This window comes from Lygodium microphyllum, chromosome 21 (assembly GCF_053477565.2).
Source record: "Lygodium microphyllum isolate KBCC chromosome 21, Lygodium_microphyllum_v1.1.10, whole genome shotgun sequence".
Classification (NCBI taxonomy): Eukaryota; Viridiplantae; Streptophyta; class Polypodiopsida; order Schizaeales; family Lygodiaceae; genus Lygodium; species Lygodium microphyllum.
Genome location: NC_141155.1, coordinates 32,978,841 through 32,992,679, shown reverse-complemented (window position 1 = coordinate 32,992,679; position 13,839 = coordinate 32,978,841).

The following is a 13,839-nucleotide window of genomic DNA, read 5'->3' as shown; positions in this document are numbered from 1 at the left end:
TAGTGCAGGCTTCAAACCACTTTGTGAAATAGTCTATCACCACAATGATTTTATGCTTTTGTGTAGTTGAGGAAGTATATATAGGTCCAATGAAAGCAATGAGATCACGGCCATGATAGGAGTTAGTGGATTGAGAGCGGAGTTTTGAGCCCGGGATGTGCCTAAAATTTACCAAAAAATTCAAAATTTAGGGGAAAAATATTAATTCGACATTGAAGGCCGCGGCTGCAGCTAGGACGATTTTAAGCATCAATTGAAAGACGACTTTTAAAAGATGCTCGAGCAACACTTGTGGATTTTTGATAATTTTTTCGACTGCGGTGTGGGATGCCAGGAGCTGGGAGTCCGTGCGGGATACCGAGACGGATGCGCATGATTTTTCAGAGGCTGAATCGGAGCACGAACGAGAAAGAGGCCAAAAATTGGCCAAGATTTGAGAAGGTGGACCAAAACTTGGACCAAAGGGGTGGTGCCCTTTGGGTCCTTTAACCCCGCACCCCTCCCCCCCCTTCATTTTTGATGAAAAAAAACGTGTGCATGGCGTGGATATGGGGCTAGCAAGCAGGCGCGCAAATTTCCCTACCCTCCCCTTAAATCATGATTGTGGGTTGTAAAGAACCCATGCAACCGAAAATGGCCATCAACTTCTCCCTCTTTCCTGGTTCTATCACCTGTCTTCACACAAGATATGGCTATTTGGATGAAGAGATCAGAATCTAGTCTTTCCCTCTCCTCCCTCTCTCTCTTCTCTATGGGCTTTTCATGTGCGCTCTCTTGAAGGAAAAATCCAGGAGGGAGATTGAAGGAAGCGGTGATGGAGATTGATGGAGATGCTGAAGATTGAAGTGCAGCATTGGATTGAGAGCAATGGAGGCTCTGTCTGCTGGTTACGCATGCATTTAATACGTCTCGAGTCTCGTAAAAACACGGTATGACCATTTTTATGAAGAAAAATGAAGGGTTTTGATAGTTTATGATGGTAATGATGTTTTTATTGGATGAAAATTTGTTTGAGTGTTGATTACATCATGATTAAGTGCTGTTTATCAGAAAATTTGGATTTTTCAATGATTTACATGTGCTATTTAATTCTCGTAAATTCGAAATGCGGTTTTTAAGCGGTAAAATGGTAGTTCTTTTGTTTCGGGTGGGTGAAATATGTTCCCATGGGGGGAAAATGGAAGATAAATTGGATGTTAGTATGTTGAAGTGATTGGAACAAGAAAAATCAGAAAATAGCATATTTTGTTGACAAATAAATCAAGAAAATGGAGAAAATAAGGGGGAAAAATAGAAAAACTTCTCACAAAAATAGGAAAAAATATAATGATTGTTTATGGCTATATGGTAATGGCAAAGCATGAGTTTTGGCCTCATTTTGCCCTATCTCCTTGTCAAATTTTGTGATTTATTGCTTTTTATACATCAAAACATGACAAAATGAACCTCTACACCTATGCAACGAAAGCAATACCTAAACGTAGGGGGTTGAGATGTCTGAATGGTGTGATTTGCGTGTTGATTGTTGCTGATTTTCTGATGAATTTCATGACATAGGGTTTGGTGCATTTTAATTAAGAGGATAATAGCACGAGTGTTGTCTCGGTGCTATCCTTACATCGCCGCAACAGGTTAGTAAATGCATTATAAAGCTTGGTTGTGTACCACACGTGTCTGATTTAAAATTATGTTTGAGCACTCTAGGATCATTCACTTTTGCATGTGCATATTAACCATGGTATTAGAATAAAAGGATTGGATGCATAGCACCTATTTTCGATGATGATGACCCACGCTTGAGTGTGGAAAGGCAACCTAAGTTGTAGGATGGATGCTCATTTCTTGGGGAAGTATTTGGTAAGGACACATGGTATCTCCTGGAATATGTTTAAAATGAAAGAGTGGAGTTTGTTCGTTTGTTCTATATGTTGAGCATCGCATCAAGGGGCCAATCCCTGTGATGTAGGAGAGCTGCAGTGGAGCCATGGTGATTCCACCGAGAGGTTGCCCCCCATGTATGTGATTATCGTGGTATTTATTGCCAATGTGTATGGGTTCTCCCTCTGAGGAGTTTATAGAAAGGGAAACGTTGGACTATAAAACTATAAACGTATAGATTAGGCTTTAGGAAAGTTCATTCTTTAAGAGCAGCAGATAGACGCTCTTGGCCCGCGAGGCTGTGTGGGTGTGTTTGTCTGTTATGAGCATGAGGTCCGGCTAGTGCCATAGCCAGTGCCGGCCCATTTGAGATCCTATCAGTGGTGCGTCTGCTGGGAGCTACCAACAAGTGGTGGTTCTTGAATCTAGGGTTTTTAGGGACCAAGGAGTTGATTTATGTCCTCTGACAAGGACCGTCAAGCCGAAATACAAAAAGCAGAACGTGCTGAGAGGATTAGACGGCGGTTGGAGATTGTAAGTCGCTATTCTCCTCAAAGAAGCATCCCGATACGCATAAAAGACAGTGGTCTTAGTAACCCAATTGCTGCACATAGTCCTTTAGGTGTAGAAGGAAGCGTAACTTCTTCCTCTCTTCCACCAAGTCAACCCACTTCAAGTGGGGGTGTGATCCCATCAGTCCAAACTCCTATTGTCAATCCGATTGTCGTCGTGGCACAACCCATTGCAATTCCTGCAGGGACGCCGGATGTGCTAGCTTTAGGAGTTCCTTTTCCCATTTTTAATGGGTTAGTTGAAGAAGATGTGGAGTTTCACATTTGTGAATTCCAAAGATTAATGTTTAATTACCGCATCCAAGATGAGGGACATCTTATGATGTTCTTTAACATGACATTAAAAGGTAGGGCTGCAGTATGGTATCATAGCATAGAGACTGGAACCATCACTACAATCGACCAATTTTATACAGCTTTTCAAGGAGAATATGCCCCTGAAAGAGGTGGCCAATACTAGTTGCATGTTTTGAATGTAACATGCCAATACCCCCATGAGAATGTGAAAGCCTATGCCAAGAAGCTTAAGGAAGTGTTTTGTAAGTTATAAACTTACATTCCTATTCTGCCGGCTGCCCAATTGCAATACTTCTTACATGGATTGGATTTCAATATTCAGGTACAATTGAGCAATGTGGCTTTGCCTGATATAGACACTGCCATCACACGGACAGAAGGAGTAGAGTCATGGTTACAAATGGCCTACTCGTCCCAAATAAATCTTAATGCGGGTCTAGTACCTGGAGGCAATTGACCATTGATAAATGGAAGTCAAGGGATGCCTATGAATAACCCTAATGGGAGAGGAAGCATGGTTCAAAATGTACCTTTGTTGCGAGCTCCTCCTAGTGTGACTATGCCTATGGCTAGTCAGTTGGCTCCACCAAATGTTGGAGGCCAAGCTTCGAACCCTAATGTGGTTCCTGTGAGTCAACAACCAATGCCCAATCAAATTTCTAGGCCAATGGAACGACGGATAGACGATCAAGGCTATGAGTCAAGTGTCTCTAGTGTCCTTGGTGAAGTTAAGGATATGATGAAGCACTACACTAACATGATTTCTGAACAATATCGGCAAATAGTTGTTGACGTCCATTTCTTGAAGAAGCAGCAGAATCTGATAGGGAGCCGATGCCCTGAGGAGGGTGGTCCCTCAAGATTCAGCTGAAAGTGGTGTGGAAGAAAACATTTCCCTAGAAACTATCCAAATATTAAGTGTCATATTTGTGGGAAGTCGAGCCACTTAGTCGCTACCTATTGGAGTAAGATTAGTTCCCTCCAACAAGGGAGTAAATAGCCATGTCCAGTTAATCATAGAGCACAAGGTAATAACATCCAGCAAAATGAGGGACCAAGACAAATATTGCAAAGGGGAAAGACCTCTATAGAGGAGTTGCCACAAGGCAATGGAGTCAGCCTTATTGAGGCTGTATGCATCAATGGCACTGAAGCCTCTAACCTACGAGCCATGACAAGAGGCCAAAAGGCTAAAGAGGGTGATAAAGATAATGCAAAACTGATCGAGGAAAACCCTAAGCAAGGGGATAAGGGGACGCAAGTCCTGAATCCTGGCGTGGAAGGTGGACCTCTAAGGCCTGTTGACAAAAAAGTCGACCTGAAGAAGGATGAGGAAGTACCAAGAAAGAAGGCAAGAGCTAAAAAAGAAGCACCAAATCCGGTCCCGAGACCAAAAGAAAGGATGGTTTGGCGAGAAAAGACAGCTTTGGCTACCTATCATGATTTTGATTTAGCAAGTTCTCTTTGCGAAGTCAAACCAGATGTAAACCTCTTACAGTTGATTAAATTATCTCCAAGAGTACGCAAGGAATTCAAGAATATCCTGGGTATTGGGTATATTGTAGAATCTTTGAGCATAGCACGAGTAGGGGAAGATTGGTTTGATCATGCTGAAAAGAATTGCCCTAGGGTTCCAGCATACGTGGATGGAATATTAGTAGAGCATGCTATGGTAGATATTGGGTCCTCCGTCAATATCATGAGTTCAGAGTTGATGGAGAGGTTGGGTCTAGGCATCCAAAAAGATAGCTCCACCCTTCTTAGAATGGCTGATGATAGTCTAAGGCAACCAGAAGGTTGCGTTACTAAAGTCCATGTTACAGTTGCAAGTGTAGAATTCTTCTTGGACTTTAGGGTAATAATATTTGCAGGACGTCTGAGCTATCAAGTCTTGCTAGGCAGGCCTTGGATCTTACGAACATACTATCAAGTCGATATACCCGCAGGTCGAGTGGTTGTAGGTAGAGGTGCTAATCGAGTAATAGTTGATGCTTACCCTGAGTTTCCTCAGAGTGAGAGAGCTCCTTTATCCTCTACTGAATTAGAAACAGCAGATGATCCATCTGGTAGTGAGACATCATCAAGTGATGAGTCTAAAGAGGGGTCCACTACAGAGGATATTTATCAGATAACTCTAAATGAGCCGATAGAGCCACAAGATAGGATAAGAGACGCGGATGTGATTGAGTTGGACCTTGGCACGCCAAATGATTCGCGGCCATTTAAATTAGGTTCCATGCTCAGTTCAACAGAAAGGGAGGACTATGTGTCCTTGATTCAAGAATTCCGCGATATCTTTGCTTGGAGTTATGATGAGCTGAGAGGTATTCCTCCCAGCCTGGCTGTTCATACCATTCTTGTAAAAGAAGGCAGTCGTCCTATGCATTAGAAAGTAAGGCGTATGCCTTTTAAATTGAGGGACGGGCTGTTTGAGGAGTTACAGAAGTTAAGGAAAGCTAGTTTAATCTTCCCTGTATAGCACACAGAATGTGTTCACCAGTTGTCATCAGGAAGAAGAAAAACAACCAGATCTGACTATGTGTAGATTTTAGAGAGCTGAATTAGCAGATGGTTAAGGATTACTACCCGTTGCCATTTATTGACCAAATTTTGGATCAATTAGCGGGTAGGGAAATATATTCGTTTATGGATTGCTTTGCAAGATACAACCAGATGGCAATTGTAGAAGAGGACAAGTTGAAAACAACTTTCATTACTGTCTTTGGTACTTTTGCGTACCATGTGATGGCCTTTGGATTGTGCAATGCACCTGGATCATGGCAACGAACAGCAGACAAGACCTTTGGTGGCATCTTCCTAGATGAGTTGAAAGTATTTATTGATGACCTCGGGGTAGCCACTATAAGGAAAAGGATGTTGATTATCTTAAGAAAGTGCTTTGAGCGCTGCAGACAATTTTGTATTGCTCTTAACCCATGGAAGTGTTTCTTTGGAGTGCCTTATGGGCTATTGTTAGGCCATGTGGTCACTTCAGTAGGGATTGCAACCGACCCTGAAAAGATCAAGGTTATAGTCACTATGATTCCACCACGCACTCTGAAAGAGATACATAGCTTTCTGTAATCGATAGGGTACTATCGAAGGTTTATCAATGCCTTGGCAGAAAGGACGTTGCCATTAACGGACTTATTATCCTTCAGCTACCTATTTGTATGGAGCGACCCTTGTAAGATAACTTTCGAGGATGTGAAACAGGAGCTAGTAAAAGAACCAGTTTTAGAATCACCTAAAAGGGGCGAGGTATTTTACATATTTTCAGCAGCCACCATGCATAGTATCACTGCTGTTTAGCCCAAATCTAGGAGGAAAAGTGGTATCATCGGATAGCTTTTGCTAGTTGAAAATTGAGCATATCCGAAATTAACTACACCTACATGGAGAAGTTGTGCCTTGCGATGGTCTTTGCGACTAAAAAATTCAGGCACTACATCCTCTATGAGAAGGTAGTTTTCTATACGAAGGCGGAAGGGCTTAGATTGCTCATGAACAATTGCTCATGAACAAGCTGCAACCATGTGATCGTTTGGCAAAGTGGTTAATCACTTTGCAGGAGTTCGATTATGAGATTAAGAGTAAGCCACCGAGGTTGCAGGGTATTGTGGAATGCCTTGTGGATTTCGGCGAGCCGAAAGAGACGTTGGCTGAAGAAAGTGATATTGAGGAAATGTTTAAAATTAATACAGCTTCTATCCCATCTTGGTATGCTGCTATCACGCATTATCTATCAACGAGAGAGACTGGAGCTGGTTTATCAAAATCTGAAAAGAGAAAAATCAGACAACATGCTTTGAAGTTTTCCTTGATCGCAGGAATACTATATCGGCAGGGTGTTGATGATATCTACTGCCGATGTGTGATACCTGACGAGGTTCCTTTCATCTTGGAAGAGTGCCGTGACTCTACATGTGGAGGGTACTTTGTAGGACGGTTGACAACACAGAAAAATTTAAGAGCTGGATATTGGTTGCCGTCCATCTTCTAAGATTCCTTTGAGTATGTTAAGAGATGTGATACCTGTCAAAGACATGACAGTAGAGAGAATAGGAAATGCCCACTTACGCCTATCATGGCTATCCTTCCATTTGAGAAGTGGGGCATTGACTTTATGGGTCCTATCACCCCGTCGTCTACTGCTCAAAAGAGGTACATTAAAGTAGCAACTTATTATTTTACAAAATGGTCAGAAGCATGGGCGACGAGGCAGGACAATGCAAAAGAGACTCCAAGTTTCCTTTTAGAGCAGATTATCTGCCGTTTCGGTCCACCGAAGGAACTAGTGTCGGACCGTGGAACCCGCTTTTTGAATAAAGTGATCAAAAGCCTCACTGAAGCTTGACAAATCAAGCATAACAAAACGACCCCCTATAATCTACAAGCCAATGGGCAAGTCGAAAGTACTAATAAGCAGCTTGTGGATATCTTGTCTAAAATAGTCTCAGAGAAGAAATGAGACTGGGACAGGAAGTTGTATGTGGCACTATGGGCATACAATACAATGTTCAAGTGAGCTACCGGCCATACTCCATTTAAATTATTTTATGGGGAAGAGTGTGTGTTACCCCTCGAAATCGAGTTTCCAACCATACGGTTTGCAATTAACTACTCTTTGGGAGATGAGGATGCAGTCTTTGAACGTTTCACGACCATAGCCCACCTGGATGAGCTAAAATTGCAGAGCTTATTACACCAAGAGATAGCTAAACGTCAGATGAAGCAGTTGCATGACCTTAAAGCAAAGAAGTATACCTTTAAAAAAGGGCAATTAGTTTTGTATTATGATATGCGTAGGGAGCTGTTTCCAGGAAAGCTAGAACCTAGATGGGATGGCCCCTACAAGATTGTCAGGATAGGGAAAAATAGGTCTACAGATCTACTAGCTGATCTGCAGGGAGTAGAATTTAAAAATAAGATTAATCTTTATAATATTAAACCTTATTATTTCTAAGTATGCTAACAAGGAGAAATGCATTGCAGGTCCATGCTGGGGCTGATTTGAGACCTGCAAAAGAGCTTAAAGCTAGTTGATGGGGCGGTTAATTCCTTATTTGGAGCACCCATATCTGGAGCAGAGATACCATCAGGGGAAACTTATTTGGTGGAGCAAAGGATACAAAGTGATTGAACAAGAAGACAGAACCTTTGTGTGGGAGATCAAAGTCTTCTGTCGTCACTGCTTACGAATGTTCACAAGTATCCTATTGAGTTTAATGAAGAAGGTGGGATGGAGCCGTCAGTTCATCCTCTAAATATGCTAAATTTTAAATATCATAATTACAAATAGAGGAGTTCGTGATGGCAGGTTGTGTAAACCACTTGTGGACGTACACATTATATTTTGATGGAGCGTCCAGGGGCCCTAATAAAAAAGGGAGTGTTGGAGTAGTAATATGAGATCCCTGACGTAGAGTTACGACGAAGTTAGCTACTTATCTCGGGGTAGGATTCACTAACAACATGGCCGAATCCCATCCTTTGTATGTATCATTGAACTGCTATGACCCTGCTTGAGGAGTTTGAGAGAGTGTCTCTTTAGTTGATTCCACGTTACTGGAATCAATTTGTGGATTCACTGGCAAATCTTATTTATGAAGAAGACATTTTCTTCAACTGTGGTCCTAGTTTGGATATTGCTATCAATAATGAGACAAGACCCGGTCGCTTGTGGGGAATGTTATCAGAGCATGCAATATATGGCAGGCGATGGTTGATATGGGTGATGCAAAGAGTAGCTGCGACCCATCTACCGTTGTTATCCTGGACCCATAAGCTGATTAGACAACATGTTATGCGTATGCCTCTTGCTATATATGCAAGAGAGATGGGTCATAATCTTGTGCATTTAGTTTAGGGCTGCGAGCCATATTTTTCCTCCTTGGAAAGGAGCATGTTATTATATATATGTACTATTTCGGGGAGGGATGTGTAGGTGCTATCCTATTTGATCTCGTTAGGCCAAGAGGGCGAGTTTTGCGAGGTTTTAAATGTTTTATCTCGTTAGGCCAAGAGGGCTAATCAGTTTTTGTAGAGAAATGCTTTATTTCATTAGGCCAAGAGGGCCAGTCATCTGTTTAGTACACGTGCGGTTAATGGTTTCTTGTTTTAGTCTTGTGCTAGACAGGTTTACAGAAGAGCTTGGAAGGAGCCTATGTCGCGTGGAGACTTCTCGTGGCCACATCTAGGTGATATATCTCCTTTACGAGTAACGTGTCTTTATGCTATATGTGACTGTGTACTTGTAGGGGATTTTCTTTTCTTGTTGGGGCCCGGCATCCAAGGCATGAAGTCCTAGGTTTAGGTTAGGTATGTCTGAGAGAGGTCTGAGTAGTTGTTGCCTCCTCCTGTAAAGACATTGCCAGGCATTGAAATACCTATTTTAGAAAGTAGTCCTAGTGACCCTGTTCTGCTAGCCTACTAGGCAGCCGTACTAGGAGTTCTTGTTAGTTGTGAGGTAGTTAGAGAAGCCTGCCAGAGGAAAAAATGATGATGATAGAGAGAAAAAGAAGCCCTGAATATCTCAAAAGGCAATAAATATATACAAAGGTGTGTAAAAAGGGGTTCTAACCCCTATAAAAATAAAAAAGAAAAGAAAGGAAAATTTATAGGCAATTGCTCATCGCCTTGTGAGGGCTTGGTAGGTTCTTGGGTACAGAGATAGGACTTGAGGCGGATGCCCTGTTCTCCTTGGGTCACTACGCTCAGCTCTCTCCTTTTTACATGCCCGAGTATGGAAAAATAAGAACATAAAAGAAGAAATGTGCTAAAAGAAAATACTTCTTGATCAGGCTATAGGAGTCCTCGCCTAGTAGGAGCTCCTAGTTGTGTTGTCCTTAGTTAGGTAGGTAGTTTTTCAGACCACCACTTGGGGCGACCTCTTTAATAGTTCTTTTTAGTTTGTCCGTGTTGGAGCAATTGGTTAGTGACTAGCTTAGGACCTTCTATCAGATAATGCTAGGCCTACTCCTTGTGGATTTCATGCCTTGGTTTTGTCAGGGGGGTAGGGTGAGCATTGTGCTGTGTTTTAATATGTATCTATTTTGTATCAGCTTCATGCTTCCTTTGGTTGTTTTGTGCAGATCTGTTGTGGGATTCGACGGGCTAAGTCGCCCTATCTCGTGGTCGCCAATGAGAGTGGAGTTTTGAGCCCAAGATGTGCCTAAAATTTGCCAAAAAAATCAGAATTTAGTGGAAAAATATTCGACATTGAAGGCTGCGGCTGCAGCTAGGACGATTTTAAGCACCAAGTGAAAGAGGGCTTTTAAAAGGCGCCCGAGTGACACTTGTGGATTTTCGATAATTTTTTCGACTGCGGTGTGGGATCCTAGGAGCTGCCAGTCAATGTGGGATGTCGAGACAGACGTGCAAGATTTTTTAAAGGCTGAATTGGAGCCCAGACGAGAAAGAGGCCAAAAATTGGCCAAGATTTGAAAAGGTGGACCAAAACTTGGACCAAAGGGGAGGTGCCCTTTGGGACCTTTAACCCCCCCTTCATTTTTGATGAAAAAAAACGTGGGCATCGCGTGGATATGGTGGCAGCAAGCAGGTGCACAAATTTCGCTACCCTCCCCTTAAATCATGATTGTGGGTTGTAAAGAACCCACGCAACCGACAATGGCCATCAACTTCTCCCTCTTTCTTGGTTCTATCGCCTGTCTTCGCAGAGATATGGCTATCTGGATGAAGAGATCAGAATCTAGTCTTTCTCTCTCCTCCCTCTCTCTCTTCTCTATGGGCTGTTCATGTGTACTCTCTTGAAGGAAGAATCCGGGAGGGAGATTGAAGGAAGCGGTGATGGAGATTGATGGAGATGCTAAACATTGAAGTGTAGCATTGGATTCAGAGCAATGGAGGCTCCGTTTGCTAGTTATGCATGCATTTAATACATCTCGGGTCTCGTAAAAACACGGTATGACCATTTTTATGAAGAAAAATGAAGGGTTTTGATAGTTTATGATGATAATGATTTTTTATTAGATGAAAATTTGTTTGAGTGATGATTGCATCATGATTAAGTGCTGTTTATCAAAAAAATTGGATTTTGCAATGATTTACATGTGCTATTTAATTCTCATAAACTCGAAATGCGGTTTTCAAAGCGGTAAAATGGTAGTTCTTTTGTTTCGGGTGGGTGAAATATGTTTCCATGGGGGAAAAATGAAAGATAAATTTGACATTAGTATGCTGAAGTGATTGGAACAAGAAAAATAAGAAAATAGCATATTTTATTGACAAATAAATCAAGAAAATGGAGAAAATAAGGGGAAAAAATAGAAAAACACCTCACAAAAATAGGAAAAAATATAATGATTATTTGTGGATATATGGTAGTGGCAAAGCATGAGGTTTCAGTTTGGCCTATCTCCTTGTCAAAGTTTGTGATTTATTGTTTTTTATACATCAAAACATGACAAAATGAACCTCTACACCTATGCAACGAAAGCAATACTTAAACGTAGGGGGTTGGGATGTCTGAATGGTGTGATTTGCGTGCTGATTGTTGCTGATTTTGTAATGCATTTCATGACATAGGGTTTGGTGTATTTTAATTAAGAGGATAGTAGCACGAGTGTTGTCTCGGTGCTATCATTACATCACTGCAACGGGTTAGTAAATGCATTATAAAGCCTGGTTGTACACCACACGTGTCTGATTTAAAATTATGTTTGAGCACTCTAGGATCATCCACTTTTGCATGTGCATGTTAACTATGGTATTAGAATAAAAGGACTGGATGTATAGCACCTTTTTTCGATGACGATGACCCACTCTTGAGTGTGGAAAGGCAACCTACTAAGCCATAGGATAGACGTTCATTTCTTAGGGAAGTATTTGGTAAGGACACATGGTATCTCCTGGAATATGTTTAAAATGAAAGAGTGGATTTTGTTCGTTTGTTCTATATGTTGAGCAGCACATCAAGGGGCCAATCCTTGCAATGTAGGAGAGCTATAGTGGGACTGTGATGATTCCACCAAGAGGTTGCCTCCCATGTATGTGATTATCGTGGTATTTATTGCCAATTTGTATGGGTTCTCCCTCTGAGGAGTTTATAGAAAGGGAAACGTTGGACTATAAAACTATAAACACATAGATTAGGCTTTAGAAAAGTTCATGCTTTAGGAGCAGATAGACGCTCCTGGCCCGCGAGGCCGTGTGGGTGTGTTTGTCTATTATGAGCATGAGGTCCGGCTAGTGCCATAGCCAGTGCCAACCCATTTTAGGTCCCATCATGGATGCTTTCTATTCTCCCAATTATCATGTCTCTGACATGTATCACATCTCTTGACATATGCAAATGCATCTTGAAAAATGGACGACCACCAATATCTAGCTCTCAAAGCTTTTTGTGCAATCAACCATCTAGCAAATTTCCCTCCATAAGCAAAGTCATGGTACTTCTCCAAGATAAATGGAACCCCATTAGGCCTGATCCATCACTGATAAACATCATTGATCCCTTGTCGATATCATATTCCTACACTCAATGTAAATTTCAAGCCTTGGTGCCTAATTTTTCTAATTTCAGCCTTTGATAAAGGAGCTCCAATCTCTCCTATATTGTACGTTATGGCAACATGTCAGTATGGAATGAAATTCACATTGATTTTGAATAGACCCTCAAGGTCACTTCCTTCAACTAAATCTTCCTTCAGCTCCCTATAATCCACAAGACATTCAACAATGCCTTGCAACTTCGATGACTTACTCCTAATTTTGTAGTCAAACTCCTACAAAGTTATTAGCCACTTTTCTAGGTGGTCACACAATTGCAACTTATTCAACAATAGCCTCACTCTAAAAATTGTGTCCTTATCCTGCAAGACCTCAAGAAGTCACTAAGCTCATTAGAAAGGGGATCTCCCCCTCCATTAACCTCAAGAACTTAACTTTCAAGCATATTTCTCCATGAGGGAAGTGACATAGTTGCAAAGGTAATCATGTAGCAAAAGCTAGTGACAGAATGACTTCAAGGCATCACAAATAGAAGACTATATAAGGAGCAGAGAGGAAGAGATGAGAGTTATAGATAGACCTACACGCACATCGATATATACAATCAGTTGTTACACAATGAAGATATCAGAAGATACTTAGTCAATACTATCCGTCTACTATTGTAGACGCCATGATTATCTAGTATGAGCCTTGTAGTTCTTCACAGTAGTACTCTATATGGTCCTTATGGTCAATCCTTGTATGTATTCATTGCTCGTCATTTATCTTTATTGTCTCCCAAGGAGACTATAGGCCATTGTATGGAGTTTGTAAATTGTAAGTTACTAAATATATGGACATTTTTTTGAATGTTCATTCTATGTAGTCACCTATTAAGGTATTTGATATTTTGTGAGTGATGCATATGCAATTTTAGCATATCTTTGTGCCGAGTTTGACTATATTAAGACTCTATAATCTCATAAAGAGCGTGCAGTCTAATTACACTAGATGATAATGATCTAGATGCAAACTCGATTACACATAGTAACCACGATGATCTTTCTAATGCACATAGGTCTACATGAGAACATGCACTTAGCACTCAACAAAGGATCTCCACCCCATTCTACACAATGGTCCAAGCTTAAGTAGTGACATTGGTCACTGTCTCTTGAGGGTACTATATTCCTCAGTGATGAGGAACTCCCAATAGAAAAGTCTACTCTATAGCCCCATAAACATAGCTCACAATTATGCAATCCCGAGATGTGCACCCAACTCCACCAATAGCTCTTTTGATGCCTCTAAAGATAGTAGGGTTGCTATTTGCGCCATCAAATTTAGTTGTCGTTTTACTCGTTTCGCCTTGTGGTATCCCAATTAGTACCAAGATGGCTGCGTGGGCATGGGTTCAATTTCTTAAGTTTTTTGGTTCATCAATCGCAGAATAGAATGCCTTTCTTTCACATTTTGATATGGCATATACTATCAATTTTCCCACCTAGATAGAGATTTCCCATAAGGTGGCCATATTCAAGTCAAGCATGCAAAAAATGATAGTTGTATGACTTGTAGTGAAAAATAATTGGGTAACTTTTGATGATACCAAGACAATATTCTGCTTGTAGTTTTAGCT